At 37.8% G+C, this 23,393-nt stretch overlaps 45 pseudogenes; all 45 read right to left on the minus strand.

Annotated features, from left to right (window-relative positions):
- Positions 1-67: 67 nt before the first annotated feature.
- On the minus strand, positions 68-186 carry LOC124332565 (annotated as a pseudogene).
- A 413-nt stretch (positions 187-599) lies between these two features.
- LOC124332566 lies at positions 600-718 on the minus strand (annotated as a pseudogene).
- Positions 719-1,001: 283 nt separating this feature from the next.
- Positions 1,002-1,120, minus strand: LOC124332567 (annotated as a pseudogene).
- Positions 1,121-1,533: 413 nt separating this feature from the next.
- LOC124333861 lies at positions 1,534-1,652 on the minus strand (annotated as a pseudogene).
- A 283-nt stretch (positions 1,653-1,935) lies between these two features.
- On the minus strand, positions 1,936-2,054 carry LOC124332568 (annotated as a pseudogene).
- A 283-nt stretch (positions 2,055-2,337) lies between these two features.
- Positions 2,338-2,456, minus strand: LOC124332569 (annotated as a pseudogene).
- A 413-nt stretch (positions 2,457-2,869) lies between these two features.
- LOC124332570 lies at positions 2,870-2,988 on the minus strand (annotated as a pseudogene).
- Positions 2,989-3,271: 283 nt separating this feature from the next.
- On the minus strand, positions 3,272-3,390 carry LOC124330019 (annotated as a pseudogene).
- A 411-nt stretch (positions 3,391-3,801) lies between these two features.
- On the minus strand, positions 3,802-3,920 carry LOC124335140 (annotated as a pseudogene).
- Positions 3,921-4,333: 413 nt separating this feature from the next.
- Positions 4,334-4,452, minus strand: LOC124333862 (annotated as a pseudogene).
- A 412-nt stretch (positions 4,453-4,864) lies between these two features.
- LOC124330020 lies at positions 4,865-4,983 on the minus strand (annotated as a pseudogene).
- Positions 4,984-5,394: 411 nt separating this feature from the next.
- On the minus strand, positions 5,395-5,513 carry LOC124335141 (annotated as a pseudogene).
- Positions 5,514-5,926: 413 nt separating this feature from the next.
- On the minus strand, positions 5,927-6,045 carry LOC124333863 (annotated as a pseudogene).
- Positions 6,046-6,458: 413 nt separating this feature from the next.
- Positions 6,459-6,577, minus strand: LOC124329868 (annotated as a pseudogene).
- Positions 6,578-6,990: 413 nt separating this feature from the next.
- On the minus strand, positions 6,991-7,109 carry LOC124334892 (annotated as a pseudogene).
- Positions 7,110-7,522: 413 nt separating this feature from the next.
- On the minus strand, positions 7,523-7,641 carry LOC124333864 (annotated as a pseudogene).
- A 413-nt stretch (positions 7,642-8,054) lies between these two features.
- Positions 8,055-8,173, minus strand: LOC124333865 (annotated as a pseudogene).
- A 413-nt stretch (positions 8,174-8,586) lies between these two features.
- On the minus strand, positions 8,587-8,705 carry LOC124333867 (annotated as a pseudogene).
- Positions 8,706-9,118: 413 nt separating this feature from the next.
- LOC124333868 lies at positions 9,119-9,237 on the minus strand (annotated as a pseudogene).
- A 413-nt stretch (positions 9,238-9,650) lies between these two features.
- On the minus strand, positions 9,651-9,769 carry LOC124334893 (annotated as a pseudogene).
- Positions 9,770-10,182: 413 nt separating this feature from the next.
- LOC124334894 lies at positions 10,183-10,301 on the minus strand (annotated as a pseudogene).
- A 413-nt stretch (positions 10,302-10,714) lies between these two features.
- Positions 10,715-10,833, minus strand: LOC124335575 (annotated as a pseudogene).
- A 413-nt stretch (positions 10,834-11,246) lies between these two features.
- LOC124333869 lies at positions 11,247-11,365 on the minus strand (annotated as a pseudogene).
- Positions 11,366-11,778: 413 nt separating this feature from the next.
- LOC124335576 lies at positions 11,779-11,897 on the minus strand (annotated as a pseudogene).
- Positions 11,898-12,310: 413 nt separating this feature from the next.
- LOC124329870 lies at positions 12,311-12,429 on the minus strand (annotated as a pseudogene).
- A 413-nt stretch (positions 12,430-12,842) lies between these two features.
- LOC124329957 lies at positions 12,843-12,961 on the minus strand (annotated as a pseudogene).
- A 413-nt stretch (positions 12,962-13,374) lies between these two features.
- On the minus strand, positions 13,375-13,493 carry LOC124329871 (annotated as a pseudogene).
- A 413-nt stretch (positions 13,494-13,906) lies between these two features.
- LOC124329958 lies at positions 13,907-14,025 on the minus strand (annotated as a pseudogene).
- Positions 14,026-14,438: 413 nt separating this feature from the next.
- LOC124329872 lies at positions 14,439-14,557 on the minus strand (annotated as a pseudogene).
- Positions 14,558-14,970: 413 nt separating this feature from the next.
- On the minus strand, positions 14,971-15,089 carry LOC124329960 (annotated as a pseudogene).
- Positions 15,090-15,502: 413 nt separating this feature from the next.
- LOC124329873 lies at positions 15,503-15,621 on the minus strand (annotated as a pseudogene).
- Positions 15,622-16,034: 413 nt separating this feature from the next.
- Positions 16,035-16,153, minus strand: LOC124329961 (annotated as a pseudogene).
- Positions 16,154-16,566: 413 nt separating this feature from the next.
- LOC124333870 lies at positions 16,567-16,685 on the minus strand (annotated as a pseudogene).
- Positions 16,686-17,098: 413 nt separating this feature from the next.
- On the minus strand, positions 17,099-17,217 carry LOC124335497 (annotated as a pseudogene).
- Positions 17,218-17,630: 413 nt separating this feature from the next.
- On the minus strand, positions 17,631-17,749 carry LOC124335498 (annotated as a pseudogene).
- Positions 17,750-18,162: 413 nt separating this feature from the next.
- LOC124329962 lies at positions 18,163-18,281 on the minus strand (annotated as a pseudogene).
- A 413-nt stretch (positions 18,282-18,694) lies between these two features.
- LOC124329874 lies at positions 18,695-18,813 on the minus strand (annotated as a pseudogene).
- Positions 18,814-19,226: 413 nt separating this feature from the next.
- Positions 19,227-19,345, minus strand: LOC124329963 (annotated as a pseudogene).
- Positions 19,346-19,758: 413 nt separating this feature from the next.
- LOC124335499 lies at positions 19,759-19,877 on the minus strand (annotated as a pseudogene).
- A 413-nt stretch (positions 19,878-20,290) lies between these two features.
- On the minus strand, positions 20,291-20,409 carry LOC124329964 (annotated as a pseudogene).
- A 413-nt stretch (positions 20,410-20,822) lies between these two features.
- Positions 20,823-20,941, minus strand: LOC124333871 (annotated as a pseudogene).
- A 413-nt stretch (positions 20,942-21,354) lies between these two features.
- LOC124335500 lies at positions 21,355-21,473 on the minus strand (annotated as a pseudogene).
- Positions 21,474-21,886: 413 nt separating this feature from the next.
- Positions 21,887-22,005, minus strand: LOC124335501 (annotated as a pseudogene).
- A 413-nt stretch (positions 22,006-22,418) lies between these two features.
- Positions 22,419-22,537, minus strand: LOC124329965 (annotated as a pseudogene).
- Positions 22,538-22,950: 413 nt separating this feature from the next.
- LOC124329875 lies at positions 22,951-23,069 on the minus strand (annotated as a pseudogene).
- Positions 23,070-23,393: the final 324 nt, after the last annotated feature.

The following is a 23,393-nucleotide window of genomic DNA, read 5'->3' on the forward strand; positions in this document are numbered from 1 at the left end:
TGGACTGGTAACCATCGTTATTGAAAAAAAATTTCAAGAAATTTGTTATTGAAAACAAACTATCCATCGCCAACGACATCCCGTATTCCCAAGCGGTCACCCTTCCAAGTACTAACGGGACTCGACGTAACTTAACTTCTGGGAGCTGACGAGACCAGGTGCGTTCTACGTGATATGGCCGTTGACATTCAAAAATGAAAATTTACCCTCCCAGTCCCAATGGATGAATAGAAAATCACTTCAAAGTGACAGAAATGTTTGTTCATTGAATTTGGACTGGTAACCATCGCGAATAAAAAGCGCGATCAACTTTGAAAAACTCGCAATGAAATTCATCCAGAATCATTCCTATAGATGAATTGAACCTATCCCTATGTCATTGAAATGTTTGATCTACGAATTTGGACTGTTAACCATCGCGATTAAATAACGCGATAAAATTTGACAAACTCTCAATGGAATTGATCCAGAATCATTCTTATAGATGAATTGAACCTATCTCTAAGGCATTGAAATGTTTCATCTACGAAATTGGACTGGTAACCATCGTGATTGAAAAAAAATGTCAAGAAATTTGTTATTGAAAACAAACTATCCATCGCCAACGACATCCCGTATTCCCAAGCGGTCACCCTTCCAAGTACTAACGGGACTCGACGTAACTTAACTTCTGGGAGCTGACGAGACCAGGTGCGTTCTACGTGATATGGCCGTTGACATTCAAAAATGAAAATTTACCCTCCCAGTCCCAATGGATGAATAGAAAATCACTTCAAAGTGACAGAAATGTTTGTTCATTGAATTTGGACTGGTAACCATCGCGAATAAAAAGCGCGATCAACTTTGAAAAACTCGCAATGAAATTCATCCAGAATCATTCCTATAGATGAATTGAACCTATCCCTATGTCATTGAAATTTTTGATCTACGAAATTGGACTGGTAACCATCGTGATTGAAAAAAAATGTCAAGAAATTTGTTATTGAAAACAAACTATCCAACGCCAACGACATCCCGTATTCCCAAGCGGTCACCCTTCCAAGTACTAACGGGACTCGACGTAACTTAACTTCTGGGAGCTGACGAGACCAGGTGCGTTCTACGTGATATGGCCGTTGACATTCAAAAATGAAAATTTACCCTCCCAGTCCCAATGGATGAATAGAAAATCACTTCAAAGTGACAGAAATGTTTGTTCATTGAATTTGGACTGGTAACCATCGCGAATAAAAAGCGCGATCAACTTTGAAAAATTCGCAATGAAATTCATCCAGAATCATTCCTATAGATGAATTGAACCTATCCCTATGTCATTGAAATTTTTGATCTACGAATTTGGACTGGTAACCATCGCGATTAAAAAACGCGATAAAATTTGACAAACTCTCAATGGAATTGATCCAGAATCATTCTTATAGATGAATTGAACCTATCTCTAAGGCATTGAAATGTTTCATCTACGAAATTGGACTGGTAACCATCGTGATTGAAAAAAAATGTCAAGAAATTTGTTATTGAAAACAAACTATCCGTCGCCAACGACATCCCGTATTCCCAAGCGGTAACCCTTCCAAGTACTAACGGGACTCGACGTAACTTAACTTCTGGGAGCTGACGAGACCAGGTGCGTTCTACGTGATATGGCCGTTGACATTCAAAAATGAAAATTTACCCTCCCAGTCCCAATGGATGAATAGAAAATCACTTCAAAGTGACAGAAATGTTTGTTCATTGAATTTGGACTGGTAACCATCGCGAATAAAAAGCGCGATCAACTTTGAAAAACTCGCAATGAAATTCATCCAGAATCATTCCTATAGATGAATTGAACCTATCCCTATGTCATTGAAATTTTTGATCTACGAAATTGGACTGGTAACCATCGTGATTGAAAAAAAATGTCAAGAAATTTGTTATTGAAAACAAACTATCCATCGCCAACGACATCCCGTATTCCCAAGCGGTCACCCTTCCAAGTACTAACGGGACTCGACGTAACTTAACTTCTGGGAGCTGACGAGACCAGGTGCGTTCTACGTGATATGGCCGTTGACATTCAAAAATGAAAATTTACCCTCCCAGTCCCAATGGATGAATAGAAAATCACTTCAAAGTGACAGAAATGTTTGTTCATTGAATTTGGACTGGTAACCATCGCGAATAAAAAGCGCGATCAACTTTGAAAAACTCGCAATGAAATTCATCCAGAATCATTCCTATAGATGAATTGAACCTATCCCTATGTCATTGAAATTTTTGATCTACGAAATTGGACTGGTAACCATCGTGATTGAAAAAAAATGTCAAGAAATTTGTTATTGAAAACAAACTATCCATCGCCAACGACATCCCGTATTCCCAAGCGGTCACCCTTCCAAGTACTAACGGGACTCGACGTAACTTAACTTCTGGGAGCTGACGAGACCAGGTGCGTTCTACGTGATATGGCCGTTGACATTCAAAAATGAAAATTTACCCTCCCAGTCCCAATGGATGAATAGAAAATCACTTCAAAGTGACAGAAATGTTTGTTCATTGAATTTGGACTGGTAACCATCGCGAATAAAAAGCGCGATCAACTTTGAAAAACTCGCAATGAAATTCATCCAGAATCATTCCTATAGATGAATTGAACCTATCCCTATGTCATTGAAATGTTTGATCTACGAATTTGGACTGTTAACCATCGCGATTAAATAACGCGATAAAATTTGACAAACTCTCAATGGAATTGATCCAGAATCATTCTTATAGATGAATTGAACCTATCTCTAAGGCATTGAAATGTTTCATCTACGAAATTGGACTGGTAACCATCGTGATTGAAAAAAAATGTCAAGAAATTTGTTATTGAAAACAAACTATCCATCGCCAACGACATCCCGTATTCCCAAGCGGTCACCCTTCCAAGTACTAACGGGACTCGACGTAACTTAACTTCTGGGAGCTGACGAGACCAGGTGCGTTCTACGTGATATGGCCGTTGACATTCAAAAATGAAAATTTACCCTCCCAGTCCCAATGGATGAATAGAAAATCACTTCAAAGTGACAGAAATGTTTGTTCATTGAATTTGGACTGGTAACCATCGCGAATAAAAAGCGCGATCAACTTTGAAAAACTCGCAATGAAATTCATCCAGAATCATTCCTATAGATGAATTGAACCTATCCCTATGTCATTGAAATTTTTGATCTACGAAATTGGACTGGTAACCATCGTGATTGAAAAAAAATGTCAAGAAATTTGTTATTGAAAACAAACTATCCATCGCCAACGACATCCCGTATTCCCAAGCGGTAACCCTTCCAAGTACTAACGGGACTCGACGTAACTTAACTTCTTGGAGCTGACGAGACCAGGTGCGTTCTACGTGATATGGCCGTTGACATTCAAAAATGAAAATTTACCCTCCCAGTCCCAATGGATGAATAGAAAATCACTTCAAAGTGACAGAAATGTTTGTTCATTGAATTTGGACTGGTAACCATCGCGAATGAAAAGCGCGATCAACTTTGAAAAACTCGCAATGAAATTCATCCAGAATCATTCCTATAGATGAATTGAACCTATCCCTATGTCATTGAAATTTTTGATCTACGAATTTGGACTGGTAACCATTGCGATTAAAAAACGCGATAATTTTGACAAACTCTCAATGGAATTGATCCAGAATCATTCTTATAGATGAATTGAACCTATCTCTAAGGCATTGAAATGTTTCATCTACGAAATTGGACTGGTAACCATCGTGATTGAAAAAAATTTCAAGAAATTTGTTATTGAAAACAAACTATCCATCGCCAACGACATCCCGTATTCCCAAGCGGTCACCCTTCCAAGTACTAACGGGACTCGACGTAACTTAACTTCTGGGAGCTGACGAGATCAGGTGCGTTCTACGTGATATGGCCGTTGACATTCAAAAATGAAAATTTACCCTCCCAGTCCCAATGGATGAATAGAAAATCACTTCAAACTGACAGAAATGTTTGTTTATTGAATTTGGACTGGTAACCATCGCGAATAAAAAGCGCGATCAACTTTGAAAAATTCGCAATGAAATTCATCCAGAATCATTCCTATAGATGAATTGAACCTATCCCTATGTCATTGAAATTTTTGATCTACGAATTTGGACTGGTAACCATCGCGATTAAAAAACGCGATAAAATTTGACAAACTCTCAATGGAATTGATCCAGAATCATTCTTATAGATGAATTGAACCTATCTCTAAGGCATTGAAATGTTTCATCTACGAAATTGGACTGGTAACCATTGTGATTGAAAAAAAATGTCAAGACATTTGTTATTGAAAACAAACTATCCGTCGCCAACGACATCCCGTATTCCCAAGCGGTAACCCTTCCAAGTACTAACGGGACTCGACGTAACTTAACTTCTGGGAGCTGACGAGACCAGGTGCGTTCTACGTGATATGGCCGTTGACATTCAAAAATGAAAATTTACCCTCCCAGTCCCAATGGATGAATAGAAAATCACTTCAAAGTGACAGAAATGTTTGTTCATTGAATTTGGACTGGTAACCATCGCGAATGAAAAGCGCGATCAACTTTGAAAAACTCGCAATGAAATTCATCCAGAATCATTCCTATAGATGAATTGAACCTATCCCTATGTCATTGAAATTTTTGATCTACGAATTTGGACTGGTAACCATTGCGATTAAAAAACGCGATAATTTTGACAAACTCTCAATGGAATTGATCCAGAATCATTCTTATAGATGAATTGAACCTATCTCTAAGGCATTGAAATGTTTCATCTACGAAATTGGACTGGTAACCATCGTGATTGAAAAAAAATGTCAAGAAATTTGTTATTGAAAACAAACTATCCGTCGCCAACGACATCCCGTATTCCCAAGCGGTAACCCTTCCAAGTACTAACGGGACTCGACGTAACTTAACTTCTTGGAGCTGACGAGACCAGGTGCGTTCTACGTGATATGGCCGTTGACATTCAAAAATGAAAATTTACCCTCCCAGTCCCAATGGATGAATAGAAAATCACTTCAAAGTGACAGAAATGTTTGTTCATTGAATTTGGACTGGTAACCATCGCGAATGAAAAGCGCGATCAACTTTGAAAAACTCGCAATGAAATTCATCCAGAATCATTCCTATAGATGAATTGAACCTATCCCTATGTCATTGAAATTTTTGATCTACGAATTTGGACTGGTAACCATTGCGATTAAAAAACGCGATAATTTTGACAAACTCTCAATGGAATTGATCCAGAATCATTCTTATAGATGAATTGAACCTATCTCTAAGGCATTGAAATGTTTCATCTACGAAATTGGACTGGTAACCATCGTGATTGAAAAAAATTTCAAGAAATTTGTTATTGAAAACAAACTATCCATCGCCAACGACATCCCGTATTCCCAAGCGGTCACCCTTCCAAGTACTAACGGGACTCGACGTAACTTAACTTCTGGGAGCTGACGAGATCAGGTGCGTTCTACGTGATATGGCCGTTGACATTCAAAAATGAAAATTTACCCTCCCAGTCCCAATGGATGAATAGAAAATCACTTCAAACTGACAGAAATGTTTGTTTATTGAATTTGGACTGGTAACCATCGCGAATAAAAAGCGCGATCAACTTTGAAAAATTCGCAATGAAATTCATCCAGAATCATTCCTATAGATGAATTGAACCTATCCCTATGTCATTGAAATTTTTGATCTACGAATTTGGACTGGTAACCATCGCGATTAAAAAACGCGATAAAATTTGACAAACTCTCAATGGAATTGATCCAGAATCATTCTTATAGATGAATTGAACCTATCTCTAAGGCATTGAAATGTTTCATCTACGAAATTGGACTGGTAACCATCGTGATTGAAAAAAAATGTCAAGAAATTTGTTATTGAAAACAAACTATCCGTCGCCAACGACATCCCGTATTCCCAAGCGGTAACCCTTCCAAGTACTAACGGGACTCGACGTAACTTAACTTCTGGGAGCTGACGAGACCAGGTGCGTTCTACGTGATATGGCCGTTGACATTCAAAAATGAAAATTTACCCTCCCAGTCCCAATGGATGAATAGAAAATCACTTCAAAGTGACAGAAATGTTTGTTCATTGAATTTGGACTGGTAACCATCGCGAATAAAAAGCGCGATCAACTTTGAAAAACTCGCAATGAAATTCATCCAGAATCATTCCTATAGATGAATTGAACCTATCCCTATGTCATTGAATTTTTTGATCTACGAATTTGGACTGGTAACCATCGCGATTAAAAAACGCGATAAAATTTGACAAACTCTCAATGGAATTGATCCAGAATCATTCTTATAGATGAATTGAACCTATCTCTAAGGCATTGAAATGTTTCATCTACGAAATTGGACTGGTAACCATCGTGATTGAAAAAAAATGTCAAGAAATTTGTTATTGAAAACAAACTATCCGTCGCCAACGACATCCCGTATTCCCAAGCGGTAACCCTTCCAAGTACTAACGGGACTCGACGTAACTTAACTTCTGGGAGCTGACGAGACCAGGTGCGTTCTACGTGATATGGCCTTTGACATTCAAAAATGAAAATTTACCCTCCCAGTCCCAATGGATGAATAGAAAATCACTTCAAAGTGACAGAAATGTTTGTTCATTGAATTTGGACTGGTAACCATCGCGAATAAAAAGCGCGATCAACTTTGAAAAATTCGCAATGAAATTCATCCAGAATCATTCCTATAGATGAATTGAACCTATCCCTATGTCATTGAAATTTTTGATCTACGAATTTGGACTGGTAACCATCGCGATTAAAAAACGCGATAAAATTTGACAAACTCTCAATGGAATTGATCCAGAATCATTCTTATAGATGAATTGAACCTATCTCTAAGGCATTGAAATGTTTCATCTACGAAATTGGACTGGTAACCATCGTGATTGAAAAAAAATGTCAAGAAATTTGTTATTGAAAACAAACTATCCGTCGCCAACGACATCCCGTATTCCCAAGCGGTCACCCTTCCAAGTACTAACGGGACTCGACGTAACTTAACTTCTGGAAGCTGACGAGACCAGGTGCGTTCTACGTGATATGGCCGTTGACATTCAAAAATGAAAATTTACCATCCCAGTCCCAATGGATGAATAGAAAATCACTTCAAAGTGACAGAAATGTTTGTTCATTGAATTTGGACTGGTAACCATCGCGAATAAAAAGCGCGATCAACTTTTAAAAATTCGCAATGAAATTCATCCAGAATCATTCCTATAGATGAATTGAACCTATCCCTATGTCATTGAAATTTTTGATCTACGAATTTGGACTGGTAACCATCGCGATTAAAAAACGCGATAAAATTTGACAAACTCTCAATGGAATTGATCCAGAATCATTCTTATAGATGAATTGAACCTATCTCTAAGGCATTGAAATGTTTCATCTACGAAATTGGACTGGTAACCATCGTGATTGAAAAAAAATGTCAAGAAATTTGTTATTGAAAACAAACTATCCGTCGCCAACGACATCCCGTATTCCCAAGCGGTAACCCTTCCAAGTACTAACGGGACTCGACGTAACTTAACTTCTGGGAGCTGACGAGACCAGGTGCGTTCTACGTGATATGGCCGTTGACATTCAAAAATGAAAATTTACCCTCCCAGTCCCAATGGATGAATAGAAAATCACTTCAAAGTGACAGAAATGTTTGTTCATTGAATTTGGACTGGTAACCATCGCGAATAAAAAGCGCGATCAACTTTGAAAAACTCGCAATGAAATTCATCCAGAATCATTCCTATAGATGAATTGAACCTATCCCTATGTCATTGAAATTTTTGATCTACGAATTTGGACTGGTAACCATCGCGATTAAAAGACGCGATAAAATTTGACAAACTCTCAATGGAATTGATCCAGAATCATTCTTATAGATGAATTGAACCTATCTCTAAGGCATTGAAATGTTTCATCTACGAAATTGGACTGGTAACCATCGTGATTGAAAAAAAATGTCAAGAAATTTGTTATTGAAAACAAACTATCCGTCGCCAACGACATCCCGTATTCCCAAGCGGTAACCCTTCCAAGTACTAACGGGACTCGACGTAACTTAACTTCTGGGAGCTGACGAGACCAGGTGCGTTCTACGTGATATGGCCGTTGACATTCAAAAATGAAAATTTACCCTCCCAGTCCCAATGGATGAATAGAAAATCACTTCAAAGTGACAGAAATGTTTGTTCATTGAATTTGGACTGGTAACCATCGCGAATAAAAAGCGCGATCAACTTTTAAAAATTCGCAATGAAATTCATCCAGAATCATTCCTATAGATGAATTGAACCTATCCCTATGTCATTGAAATTTTTGATCTACGAATTTGGACTGGTAACCATCGCGATTAAAAAACGCGATAAAATTTGACAAACTCTCAATGGAATTGATCCAGAATCATTCTTATAGATGAATTGAACCTATCTCTAAGGCATTGAAATGTTTCATCTACGAAATTGGACTGGTAACCATCGTGATTGAAAAAAAATGTCAAGAAATTTGTTATTGAAAACAAACTATCCGTCGCCAACGACATCCCGTATTCCCAAGCGGTAACCCTTCCAAGTACTAACGGGACTCGACGTAACTTAACTTCTGGGAGCTGACGAGACCAGGTGCGTTCTACGTGATATGGCCGTTGACATTCAAAAATGAAAATTTACCCTCCCAGTCCCAATGGATGAATAGAAAATCACTTCAAAGTGACAGAAATGTTTGTTCATTGAATTTGGACTGGTAACCATCGCGAATAAAAAGCGCGATCAACTTTGAAAAACTCGCAATGAAATTCATCCAGAATCATTCCTATAGATGAATTGAACCTATCCCTATGTCATTGAAATTTTTGATCTACGAATTTGGACTGGTAACCATCGCGATTAAAAGACGCGATAAAATTTGACAAACTCTCAATGGAATTGATCCAGAATCATTCTTATAGATGAATTGAACCTATCTCTAAGGCATTGAAATGTTTCATCTACGAAATTGGACTGGTAACCATCGTGATTGAAAAAAAATGTCAAGAAATTTGTTATTGAAAACAAACTATCCGTCGCCAACGACATCCCGTATTCCCAAGCGGTAACCCTTCCAAGTACTAACGGGACTCGACGTAACTTAACTTCTGGGAGCTGACGAGACCAGGTGCGTTCTACGTGATATGGCCGTTGACATTCAAAAATGAAAATTTACCCTCCCAGTCCCAATGGATGAATAGAAAATCACTTCAAAGTGACAGAAATGTTTGTTCATTGAATTTGGACTGGTAACCATCGCGAATAAAAAGCGCGATCAACTTTGAAAAATTCGCAATGAAATTCATCCAGAATCATTCCTATAGATGAATTGAACCTATCCCTATGTCATTGAAATTTTTGATCTACGAATTTGGACTGGTAACCATCGCGATTAAAAAACGCGATAAAATTTGACAAACTCTCAATGGAATTGATCCAGAATCATTCTTATAGATGAATTGAACCTATCTCTAAGGCATTGAAATGTTTCATCTACGAAATTGGACTGGTAACCATCGTGATTGAAAAAAAATGTCAAGAAATTTGTTATTGAAAACAAACTATCCGTCGCCAACGACATCCCGTATTCCCAAGCGGTCACCCTTCCAAGTACTAACGGGACTCGACGTAACTTAACTTCTGGAAGCTGACGAGACCAGGTGCGTTCTACGTGATATGGCCGTTGACATTCAAAAATGAAAATTTACCATCCCAGTCCCAATGGATGAATAGAAAATCACTTCAAAGTGACAGAAATGTTTGTTCATTGAATTTGGACTGGTAACCATCGCGAATAAAAAGCGCGATCAACTTTGAAAAATTCGCAATGAAATTCATCCAGAATCATTCCTATAGATGAATTGAACCTATCCCTATGTCATTGAAATTTTTGATCTACGAATTTGGACTGGTAACCATCGCGATTAAAAAACGCGATAAAATTTGACAAACTCTCAATGGAATTGATCCAGAATCATTCTTATAGATGAATTGAACCTATCTCTAAGGCATTGAAATGTTTCATCTACGAAATTGGACTGGTAACCATCGTGATTGAAAAAAAATGTCAAGAAATTTGTTATTGAAAACAAACTATCCGTCGCCAACGACATCCCGTATTCCCAAGCGGTCACCCTTCCAAGTACTAACGGGACTCGACGTAACTTAACTTCTGGAAGCTGACGAGACCAGGTGCGTTCTACGTGATATGGCCGTTGACATTCAAAAATGAAAATTTACCATCCCAGTCCCAATGGATGAATAGAAAATCACTTCAAAGTGACAGAAATGTTTGTTCATTGAATTTGGACTGGTAACCATCGCGAATAAAAAGCGCGATCAACTTTTAAAAATTCGCAATGAAATTCATCCAGAATCATTCCTATAGATGAATTGAACCTATCCCTATGTCATTGAAATTTTTGATCTACGAATTTGGACTGGTAACCATCGCGATTAAAAAACGCGATAAAATTTGACAAACTCTCAATGGAATTGATCCAGAATCATTCTTATAGATGAATTGAACCTATCTCTAAGGCATTGAAATGTTTCATCTACGAAATTGGACTGGTAACCATCGTGATTGAAAAAAAATGTCAAGAAATTTGTTATTGAAAACAAACTATCCGTCGCCAACGACATCCCGTATTCCCAAGCGGTAACCCTTCCAAGTACTAACGGGACTCGACGTAACTTAACTTCTGGAAGCTGACGAGACCAGGTGCGTTCTACGTGATATGGCCGTTGACATTCAAAAATGAAAATTTACCATCCCAGTCCCAATGGATGAATAGAAAATCACTTCAAAGTGACAGAAATGTTTGTTCATTGAATTTGGACTGGTAACCATCGCGAATAAAAAGCGCGATCAACTTTTAAAAATTCGCAATGAAATTCATCCAGAATCATTCCTATAGATGAATTGAACCTATCCCTATGTCATTGAAATTTTTGATCTACGAATTTGGACTGGTAACCATCGCGATTAAAAAACGCGATAAAATTTGACAAACTCTCAATGGAATTGATCCAGAATCATTCTTATAGATGAATTGAACCTATCTCTAAGGCATTGAAATGTTTCATCTACGAAATTGGACTGGTAACCATCGTGATTGAAAAAAAATGTCAAGAAATTTGTTATTGAAAACAAACTATCCGTCGCCAACGACATCCCGTATTCCCAAGCGGTAACCCTTCCAAGTACTAACGGGACTCGACGTAACTTAACTTCTGGGAGCTGACGAGACCAGGTGCGTTCTACGTGATATGGCCGTTGACATTCAAAAATGAAAATTTACCCTCCCAGTCCCAATGGATGAATAGAAAATCACTTCAAAGTGACAGAAATGTTTGTTCATTGAATTTGGACTGGTAACCATCGCGAATAAAAAGCGCGATCAACTTTGAAAAACTCGCAATGAAATTCATCCAGAATCATTCCTATAGATGAATTGAACCTATCCCTATGTCATTGAAATTTTTGATCTACGAATTTGGACTGGTAACCATCGCGATTAAAAGACGCGATAAAATTTGACAAACTCTCAATGGAATTGATCCAGAATCATTCTTATAGATGAATTGAACCTATCTCTAAGGCATTGAAATGTTTCATCTACGAAATTGGACTGGTAACCATCGTGATTGAAAAAAAATGTCAAGAAATTTGTTATTGAAAACAAACTATCCGTCGCCAACGACATCCCGTATTCCCAAGCGGTAACCCTTCCAAGTACTAACGGGACTCGACGTAACTTAACTTCTGGAAGCTGACGAGACCAGGTGCGTTCTACGTGATATGGCCGTTGACATTCAAAAATGAAAATTTACCATCCCAGTCCCAATGGATGAATAGAAAATCACTTCAAAGTGACAGAAATGTTTGTTCATTGAATTTGGACTGGTAACCATCGCGAATAAAAAGCGCGATCAACTTTTAAAAATTCGCAATGAAATTCATCCAGAATCATTCCTATAGATGAATTGAACCTATCCCTATGTCATTGAAATTTTTGATCTACGAATTTGGACTGGTAACCATCGCGATTAAAAAACGCGATAAAATTTGACAAACTCTCAATGGAATTGATCCAGAATCATTCTTATAGATGAATTGAACCTATCTCTAAGGCATTGAAATGTTTCATCTACGAAATTGGACTGGTAACCATCGTGATTGAAAAAAAATGTCAAGAAATTTGTTATTGAAAACAAACTATCCGTCGCCAACGACATCCCGTATTCCCAAGCGGTAACCCTTCCAAGTACTAACGGGACTCGACGTAACTTAACTTCTGGGAGCTGACGAGACCAGGTGCGTTCTACGTGATATGGCCTTTGACATTCAAAAATGAAAATTTACCCTCCCAGTCCCAATGGATGAATAGAAAATCACTTCAAAGTGACAGAAATGTTTGTTCATTGAATTTGGACTGGTAACCATCGCGAATAAAAAGCGCGATCAACTTTGAAAAACTCGCAATGAAATTCATCCAGAATCATTCCTATAGATGAATTGAACCTATCCCTATGTCATTGAAATTTTTGATCTACGAATTTGGACTGGTAACCATCGCGATTAAAAGACGCGATAAAATTTGACAAACTCTCAATGGAATTGATCCAGAATCATTCTTATAGATGAATTGAACCTATCTCTAAGGCATTGAAATGTTTCATCTACGAAATTGGACTGGTAACCATCGTGATTGAAAAAAAATGTCAAGAAATTTGTTATTGAAAACAAACTATCCGTCGCCAACGACATCCCGTATTCCCAAGCGGTAACCCTTCTAATTACTAACGGGACTCGACGTAACTTAACTTCTGGGAGCTGACGAGACCAGGTGCGTTCTACGTGATATGGCCGTTGACATTCAAAAATGAAAATTTACCCTCCCAGTCCCAATGGATGAATAGAAAATCACTTCAAAGTGACAGAAATGTTTGTTCATTGAATTTGGACTGGTAACCATCGCGAATAAAAAGCGCGATCAACTTTTAAAAATTCGCAATGAAATTCATCCAGAATCATTCCTATAGATGAATTGAACCTATCCCTATGTCATTGAAATTTTTGATCTACGAATTTGGACTGGTAACCATCGCGATTAAAAAACGCGATAAAATTTGACAAACTCTCAATGGAATTGATCCAGAATCATTCTTATAGATGAATTGAACCTATCTCTAAGGCATTGAAATGTTTCATCTACGAAATTGGACTGGTAACCATCGTGATTGAAAAAAAATGTCAAGAAATTTGTTATTGAAAACAAACTATCCGTCGCCAACGACATCCCGTATTCCCAAGCGGTAACCCTTCCAAGTACTAACGGGACTCGACGTAACTTAACTTCTGGGAGCTGACGAGACCAGGTGCGTTCTACGTGATATGGCCTTTGACATTCAAAAATGAAAATTTACCCTCCCAGTCCCAATGGATGAATAGAAAATCACTTCAAAGTGACAGAAATGTTTGTTCATTGAATTTGGACTGGTAACCATCGCGAATAAAAAGCGCGATCAACTTTGAAAAACTCGCAATGAAATTCATCCAGAATCATTCCTATAGATGAATTGAACCTATCCCTATGTCATTGAAATTTTTGATCTACGAATTTGGACTGGTAACCATCGCGATTAAAAGACGCGATAAAATTTGACAAACTCTCAATGGAATTGATCCAGAATCATTCTTATAGATGAATTGAACCTATCTCTAAGGCATTGAAATGTTTCATCTACGAAATTGGACTGGTAACCATCGTGATTGAAAAAAAATGTCAAGAAATTTGTTATTGAAAACAAACTATCCGTCGCCAACGACATCCCGTATTCCCAAGCGGTAACCCTTCTAATTACTAACGGGACTCGACGTAACTTAACTTCTGGGAGCTGACGAGACCAGGTGCGTTCTACGTGATATGGCCGTTGACATTCAAAAATGAAAATTTACCCTCCCAGTCCCAATGGATGAATAGAAAATCACTTCAAAGTGACAGAAATGTTTGTTCATTGAATTTGGACTGGTAACCATCGCGAATAAAAAGCGCGATCAACTTTTAAAAATTCGCAATGAAATTCATCCAGAATCATTCCTATAGATGAATTGAACCTATCCCTATGTCATTGAAATTTTTGATCTACGAATTTGGACTGGTAACCATCGCGATTAAAAAACGCGATAAAATTTGACAAACTCTCAATGGAATTGATCCAGAATCATTCTTATAGATGAATTGAACCTATCTCTAAGGCATTGAAATGTTTCATCTACGAAATTGGACTGGTAACCATCGTGATTGAAAAAAAATGTCAAGAAATTTGTTATTGAAAACAAACTATCCGTCGCCAACGACATCCCGTATTCCCAAGCGGTAACCCTTCCAAGTACTAACGGGACTCGACGTAACTTAACTTCTGGGAGCTGACGAGACCAGGTGCGTTCTACGTGATATGGCCTTTGACATTCAAAAATGAAAATTTACCCTCCCAGTCCCAATGGATGAATAGAAAATCACTTCAAAGTGACAGAAATGTTTGTTCATTGAATTTGGACTGGTAACCATCGCGAATAAAAAGCGCGATCAACTTTGAAAAACTCGCAATGAAATTCATCCAGAATCATTCCTATAGATGAATTGAACCTATCCCTATGTCATTGAAATTTTTGATCTACGAATTTGGACTGGTAACCATCGCGATTAAAAGACGCGATAAAATTTGACAAACTCTCAATGGAATTGATCCAGAATCATTCTTATAGATGAATTGAACCTATCTCTAAGGCATTGAAATGTTTCATCTACGAAATTGGACTGGTAACCATCGTGATTGAAAAAAAATGCCAAGAAATTTGTTATTGAAAACAAACTATCCGTCGCCAACGACATCCCGTATTCCCAAGCGGTAACCCTTCTAATTACTAACGGGACTCGACGTAACTTAACTTCTGGGAGCTGACGAGACCAGGTGCGTTCTACGTGATATGGCCGTTGACATTCAAAAATGAAAATTTACCCTCCCAGTCCCAATGGATGAATAGAAAATCACTTCAAAGTGACAGAAATGTTTGTTCATTGAATTTGGACTGGTAACCATCGCGAATAAAAAGCGCGATCAACTTTTAAAAATTCGCAATGAAATTCATCCAGAATCATTCCTATAGATGAATTGAACCTATCCCTATGTCATTGAAATTTTTGATCTACGAATTTGGACTGGTAACCATCGCGATTAAAAAACGCGATAAAATTTGACAAACTCTCAATGGAATTGATCCAGAATCATTCTTATAGATGAATTGAACCTATCTCTAAGGCATTGAAATGTTTCATCTACGAAATTGGACTGGTAACCATCGTGATTGAAAAAAAATGTCAAGAAATTTGTTATTGAAAACAAACTATCCGTCGCCAACGACATCCCGTATTCCCAAGCGGTAACCCTTCCAAGTACTAACGGGACTCGACGTAACTTAACTTCTGGGAGCTGACGAGACCAGGTGCGTTCTACGTGATATGGCCTTTGACATTCAAAAATGAAAATTTACCCTCCCAGTCCCAATGGATGAATAGAAAATCACTTCAAAGTGACAGAAATGTTTGTTCATTGAATTTGGACTGGTAACCATCGCGAATAAAAAGCGCGATCAACTTTGAAAAACTCGCAATGAAATTCATCCAGAATCATTCCTATAGATGAATTGAACCTATCCCTATGTCATTGAAATTTTTGATCTACGAATTTGGACTGGTAACCATCGCGATTAAAAGACGCGATAAAATTTGACAAACTCTCAATGGAATTGATCCAGAATCATTCTTATAGATGAATTGAACCTATCTCTAAGGCATTGAAATGTTTCATCTACGAAATTGGACTGGTAACCATCGTGATTGAAAAAAAATGTCAAGAAATTTGTTATTGAAAACAAACTATCCGTCGCCAACGACATCCCGTATTCCCAAGCGGTAACCCTTCTAATTACTAACGGGACTCGACGTAACTTAACTTCTGGGAGCTGACGAGACCAGGTGCGTTCTACGTGATATGGCCGTTGACATTCAAAAATGAAAATTTACCCTCCCAGTCCCAATGGATGAATAGAAAATCACTTCAAAGTGACAGAAATGTTTGTTCATTGAATTTGGACTGGTAACCATCGCGAATAAAAAGCGCGATCAACTTTTAAAAATTCGCAATGAAATTCATCCAGAATCATTCCTATAGATGAATTGAACCTATCCCTATGTCATTGAAATTTTTGATCTACGAATTTGGACTGGTAACCATCGCGATTAAAAAACGCGATAAAATTTGACAAACTCTCAATGGAATTGATCCAGAATCATTCTTATAGATGAATTGAACCTATCTCTAAGGCATTGAAATGTTTCATCTACGAAATTGGACTGGTAACCATCGTGATTGAAAAAAAATGTCAAGAAATTTGTTATTGAAAACAAACTATCCGTCGCCAACGACATCCCGTATTCCCAAGCGGTAACCCTTCCAAGTACTAACGGGACTCGACGTAACTTAACTTCTGGGAGCTGACGAGACCAGGTGCGTTCTACGTGATATGGCCGTTGACATTCAAAAATGAAAATTTACCCTCCCAGTCCCAATGGATGAATAGAAAATCACTTCAAAGTGACAGAAATGTTTGTTCATTGAATTTGGACTGGTAACCATCGCGAATAAAAAGCGCGATCAACTTTGAAAAACTCGCAATAAAATTCATCCAGAATCATTCCTATAGATGAATTGAACCTATCCCTATGTCATTGAAATTTTTGATCTACGAATTTGGACTGGTAACCATCGCGATTAAAAGACGCGATAAAATTTGACAAACTCTCAATGGAATTGATCCAGAATCATTCTTATAGATGAATTGAACCTATCTCTAAGGCATTGAAATGTTTCATCTACGAAATTGGACTGGTAACCATCGTGATTGAAAAAAAATGTCAAGAAATTTGTTATTGAAAACAAACTATCCGTCGCCAACGACATCCCGTATTCCCAAGCGGTAATCCTTCCAAGTACTAACGGGACTCGACGTAACTTAACTTCTGGGAGCTGACGAGACCAGGTGCGTTCTACGTGATATGGCCGTTGACATTCAAAAATGAAAATTTACCCTCCCAGTCCCAATGGATGAATAGAAAATCACTTCAAAGTGACAGAAATGTTTGTTCATTGAATTTGGACTGGTAACCATCGCGAATAAAAAGCGCGATCAACTTTGAAAAACTCGCAATGAAATTCATCCAGAATCATTCCTATAGATGAATTGAACCTATCCCTATGTCATTGAAATTTTTGATCTACGAATTTGGACTGGTAACCATCGCGATTAAAAAACGCGATAAAATTTGACAAACTCTCAATGGAATTGATCCAGAATCATTCTTATAGATGAATTGAACCTATCTCTAAGGCATTGAAATGTTTCATCTACGAAATTGGACTGGTAACCATCGTGATTGAAAAAAAATGTCAAGAAATTTGTTATTGAAAACAAACTATCCGTCGCCAACGACATCCCGTATTCCCAAGCGGTAATCCTTCCAAGTACTAACGGGACTCGACGTAACTTAACTTCTGGGAGCTGACGAGACCAGGTGCGTTCTACGTGATATGGCCGTTGACATTCAAAAATGAAAATTTACCCTCCCAGTCCCAATGGATGAATAGAAAATCACTTCAAAGTGACAGAAATGTTTGTTCATTGAATTTGGACTGGTAACCATCGCGAATAAAAAGCGCGATCAACTTTGAAAAACTCGCAATGAAATTCATCCAGAATCATTCCTATAGATGAATTGAACCTATCCCTATGTCATTGAAATTTTTGATCTACGAATTTGGACTGGTAACCATCGCGATTAAAAGACGCGATAAAATTTGACAAACTCTCAATGGAATTGATCCAGAATCATTCTTATAGATGAATTGAACCTATCTCTAAGGCATTGAAATGTTTCATCTACGAAATTGGACTGGTAACCATCGTGATTGAAAAAAAATGTCAAGAAATTTGTTATTGAAAACAAACTATCCGTCGCCAACGACATCCCGTATTCCCAAGCGGTAACCCTTCTAATTACTAACGGGACTCGACGTAACTTAACTTCTGGGAGCTGACGAGACCAGGTGCGTTCTACGTGATATGGCCGTTGACATTCAAAAATGAAAATTTACCCTCCCAGTCCCAATGGATGAATAGAAAATCACTTCAAAGTGACAGAAATGTTTGTTCATTGAATTTGGACTGGTAACCATCGCGAATAAAAAGCGCGATCAACTTTTAAAAATTCGCAATGAAATTCATCCAGAATCATTCCTATAGATGAATTGAACCTATCCCTATGTCATTGAAATTTTTGATCTACGAATTTGGACTGGTAACCATCGCGATTAAAAAACGCGATAAAATTTGACAAACTCTCAATGGAATTGATCCAGAATCATTCTTATAGATGAATTGAACCTATCTCTAAGGCATTGAAATGTTTCATCTACGAAATTGGACTGGTAACCATCGTGATTGAAAAAAAATGTCAAGAAATTTGTTATTGAAAACAAACTATCCGTCGCCAACGACATCCCGTATTCCCAAGCGGTAACCCTTCCAAGTACTAACGGGACTCGACGTAACTTAACTTCTGGGAGCTGACGAGACCAGGTGCGTTCTACGTGATATGGCCTTTGACATTCAAAAATGAAAATTTACCCTCCCAGTCCCAATGGATGAATAGAAAATCACTTCAAAGTGACAGAAATGTTTGTTCATTGAATTTGGACTGGTAACCATCGCGAATAAAAAGCGCGATCAACTTTGAAAAACTCGCAATGAAATTCATCCAGAATCATTCCTATAGATGAATTGAACCTATCCCTATGTCATTGAAATTTTTGATCTACGAATTTGGACTGGTAACCATCGCGATTAAAAGACGCGATAAAATTTGACAAACTCTCAATGGAATTGATCCAGAATCATTCTTATAGATGAATTGAACCTATCTCTAAGGCATTGAAATGTTTCATCTACGAAATTGGACTGGTAACCATCGTGATTGAAAAAAAATGTCAAGAAATTTGTTATTGAAAACAAACTATCCGTCGCCAACGACATCCCGTATTCCCAAGCGGTAACCCTTCTAATTACTAACGGGACTCGACGTAACTTAACTTCTGGGAGCTGACGAGACCAGGTGCGTTCTACGTGATATGGCCGTTGACATTCAAAAATGAAAATTTACCCTCCCAGTCCCAATGGATGAATAGAAAATCACTTCAAAGTGACAGAAATGTTTGTTCATTGAATTTGGACTGGTAACCATCGCGAATAAAAAGCGCGATCAACTTTTAAAAATTCGCAATGAAATTCATCCAGAATCATTCCTATAGATGAATTGAACCTATCCCTATGTCATTGAAATTTTTGATCTACGAATTTGGACTGGTAACCATCGCGATTAAAAAACGCGATAAAATTTGACAAACTCTCAATGGAATTGATCCAGAATCATTCTTATAGATGAATTGAACCTATCTCTAAGGCATTGAAATGTTTCATCTACGAAATTGGACTGGTAACCATCGTGATTGAAAAAAAATGTCAAGAAATTTGTTATTGAAAACAAACTATCCGTCGCCAACGACATCCCGTATTCCCAAGCGGTAATCCTTCCAAGTACTAACGGGACTCGACGTAACTTAACTTCTGGGAGCTGACGAGACCAGGTGCGTTCTACGTGATATGGCCGTTGACATTCAAAAATGAAAATTTACCCTCCCAGTCCCAATGGATGAATAGAAAATCACTTCAAAGTGACAGAAATGTTTGTTCATTGAATTTGGACTGGTAACCATCGCGAATAAAAAGCGCGATCAACTTTGAAAAACTCGCAATGAAATTCATCCAGAATCATTCCTATAGATGAATTGAACCTATCCCTATGTCATTGAAATTTTTGATCTACGAATTTGGACTGGTAACCATCGCGATTAAAAGACGCGATAAAATTTGACAAACTCTCAATGGAATTGATCCAGAATCATTCTTATAGATGAATTGAACCTATCTCTAAGGCATTGAAATGTTTCATCTACGAAATTGGACTGGTAACCATCGTGATTGAAAAAAAATGTCAAGAAATTTGTTATTGAAAACAAACTATCCGTCGCCAACGACATCCCGTATTCCCAAGCGGTAACCCTTCTAATTACTAACGGGACTCGACGTAACTTAACTTCTGGGAGCTGACGAGACCAGGTGCGTTCTACGTGATATGGCCGTTGACATTCAAAAATGAAAATTTACCCTCCCAGTCCCAATGGATGAATAGAAAATCACTTCAAAGTGACAGAAATGTTTGTTCATTGAATTTGGACTGGTAACCATCGCGAATAAAAAGCGCGATCAACTTTTAAAAATTCGCAATGAAATTCATCCAGAATCATTCCTATAGATGAATTGAACCTATCCCTATGTCATTGAAATTTTTGATCTACGAATTTGGACTGGTAACCATCGCGATTAAAAAACGCGATAAAATTTGACAAACTCTCAATGGAATTGATCCAGAATCATTCTTATAGATGAATTGAACCTATCTCTAAGGCATTGAAATGTTTCATCTACGAAATTGGACTGGTAACCATCGTGATTGAAAAAAAATGTCAAGAAATTTGTTATTGAAAACAAACTATCCGTCGCCAACGACATCCCGTATTCCCAAGCGGTAACCCTTCCAAGTACTAACGGGACTCGACGTAACTTAACTTCTGGGAGCTGACGAGACCAGGTGCGTTCTACGTGATATGGCCGTTGACATTCAAAAATGAAAATTTACCCTCCCAGTCCCAATGGATGAATAGAAAATCACTTCAAAGTGACAGAAATGTTTGTTCATTGAATTTGGACTGGTAACCATCGCGAATAAAAAGCGCGATCAACTTTGAAAAACTCGCAATAAAATTCATCCAGAATCATTCCTATAGATGAATTGAACCTATCCCTATGTCATTGAAATTTTTGATCTACGAATTTGGACTGGTAACCATCGCGATTAAAAGACGCGATAAAATTTGACAAACTCTCAATGGAATTGATCCAGAATCATTCTTATAGATGAATTGAACCTATCTCTAAGGCATTGAAATGTTTCATCTACGAAATTGGACTGGTAACCATCGTGATTGAAAAAAAATGTCAAGAAATTTGTTATTGAAAACAAACTATCCGTCGCCAACGACATCCCGTATTCCCAAGCGGTAATCCTTCCAAGTACTAACGGGACTCGACGTAACTTAACTTCTGGGAGCTGACGAGACCAGGTGCGTTCTACGTGATATGGCCGTTGACATTCAAAAATGAAAATTTACCCTCCCAGTCCCAATGGATGAATAGAAAATCACTTCAAAGTGACAGAAATGTTTGTTCATTGAATTTGGACTGGTAACCATCGCGAATAAAAAGCGCGATCAACTTTGAAAAACTCGCAATGAAATTCATCCAGAATCATTCCTATAGATGAATTGAACCTATCCCTATGTCATTGAAATTTTTGATCTACGAATTTGGACTGGTAACCATCGCGATTAAAAAACGTGATAAAATTTGACAAACTCTCAATGGAATTGATCCAGAATCATTCTTATAGATGAATTGAACCTATCTCTAAGGCATTGAAATGTTTCATCTACGAAATTGGACTGGTAACCATCGTGATTGAAAAAAAATGTCAAGAAATTTGTTATTGAAAACAAACTATCCGTCGCCAACGACATCCCGTATTCCCAAGCGGTAATCCTTCCAAGTACTAACGGGACTCGACGTAACTTAACTTCTGGGAGCTGACGAGACCAGGTGCGTTCTACGTGATATGGCCGTTGACATTCAAAAATGAAAATTTACCCTCCCAGTCCCAATGGATGAATAGAAAATCACTTCAAAGTGACAGAAATGTTTGTTCATTGAATTTGGACTGGTAACCATCGCGAATAAAAAGCGCGATCAACTTTGAAAAACTCGCAATGAAATTCATCCAGAATCATTCCTATAGATGAATTGAACCTATCCCTATGTCATTGAAATTTTTGATCTACGAATTTGGACTGGTAACCATCGCGATTAAAAGACGCGATAAAATTTGACAAACTCTCAATGGAATTGATCCAGAATCATTCTTATAGATGAATTGAACCTATCTCTAAGGCATTGAAATGTTTCATCTACGAAATTGGACTGGTAACCATCGTGATTGAAAAAAAATGTCAAGAAATTTGTTATTGAAAACAAACTATCCGTCGCCAACGACATCCCGTATTCCCAAGCGGTAACCCTTCTAATTACTAACGGGACTCGACGTAACTTAACTTCTGGGAGCTGACGAGACCAGGTGCGTTCTACGTGATATGGCCGTTGACATTCAAAAATGAAAATTTACCCTCCCAGTCCCAATGGATGAATAGAAAATCACTTCAAAGTGACAGAAATGTTTGTTCATTGAATTTGGACTGGTAACCATCGCGAATAAAAAGCGCGATCAACTTTTAAAAATTCGCAATGAAATTCATCCAGAATCATTCCTATAGATGAATTGAACCTATCCCTATGTCATTGAAATTTTTGATCTACGAATTTGGACTGGTAACCATCGCGATTAAAAAACGCGATAAAATTTGACAAACTCTCAATGGAATTGATCCAGAATCATTCTTATAGATGAATTGAACCTATCTCTAAGGCATTGAAATGTTTCATCTACGAAATTGGACTGGTAACCATCGTGATTGAAAAAAAATGTCAAGAAATTTGTTATTGAAAACAAACTATCCGTCGCCAACGACATCCCGTATTCCCAAGCGGTAACCCTTCCAAGTACTAACGGGACTCGACGTAACTTAACTTCTGGGAGCTGACGAGACCAGGTGCGTTCTACGTGATATGGCCTTTGACATTCAAAAATGAAAATTTACCCTCCCAGTCCCAATGGATGAATAGAAAATCACTTCAAAGTGACAGAAATGTTTGTTCATTGAATTTGGACTGGTAACCATCGCGAATAAAAAGCGCGATCAACTTTGAAAAACTCGCAATGAAATTCATCCAGAATCATTCCTATAGATGAATTGAACCTATCCCTATGTCATTGAAATTTTTGATCTACGAATTTGGACTGGTAACCATCGCGATTAAAAGACGCGATAAAATTTGACAAACTCTCAATGGAATTGATCCAGAATCATTCTTATAGATGAATTGAACCTATCTCTAAGGCAT

The sequence above is a fragment of the Daphnia pulicaria genome, chromosome 3 (assembly GCF_021234035.1).
Source record: "Daphnia pulicaria isolate SC F1-1A chromosome 3, SC_F0-13Bv2, whole genome shotgun sequence".
NCBI classification, from domain to species: Eukaryota; Metazoa; Arthropoda; class Branchiopoda; order Diplostraca; family Daphniidae; genus Daphnia; species Daphnia pulicaria.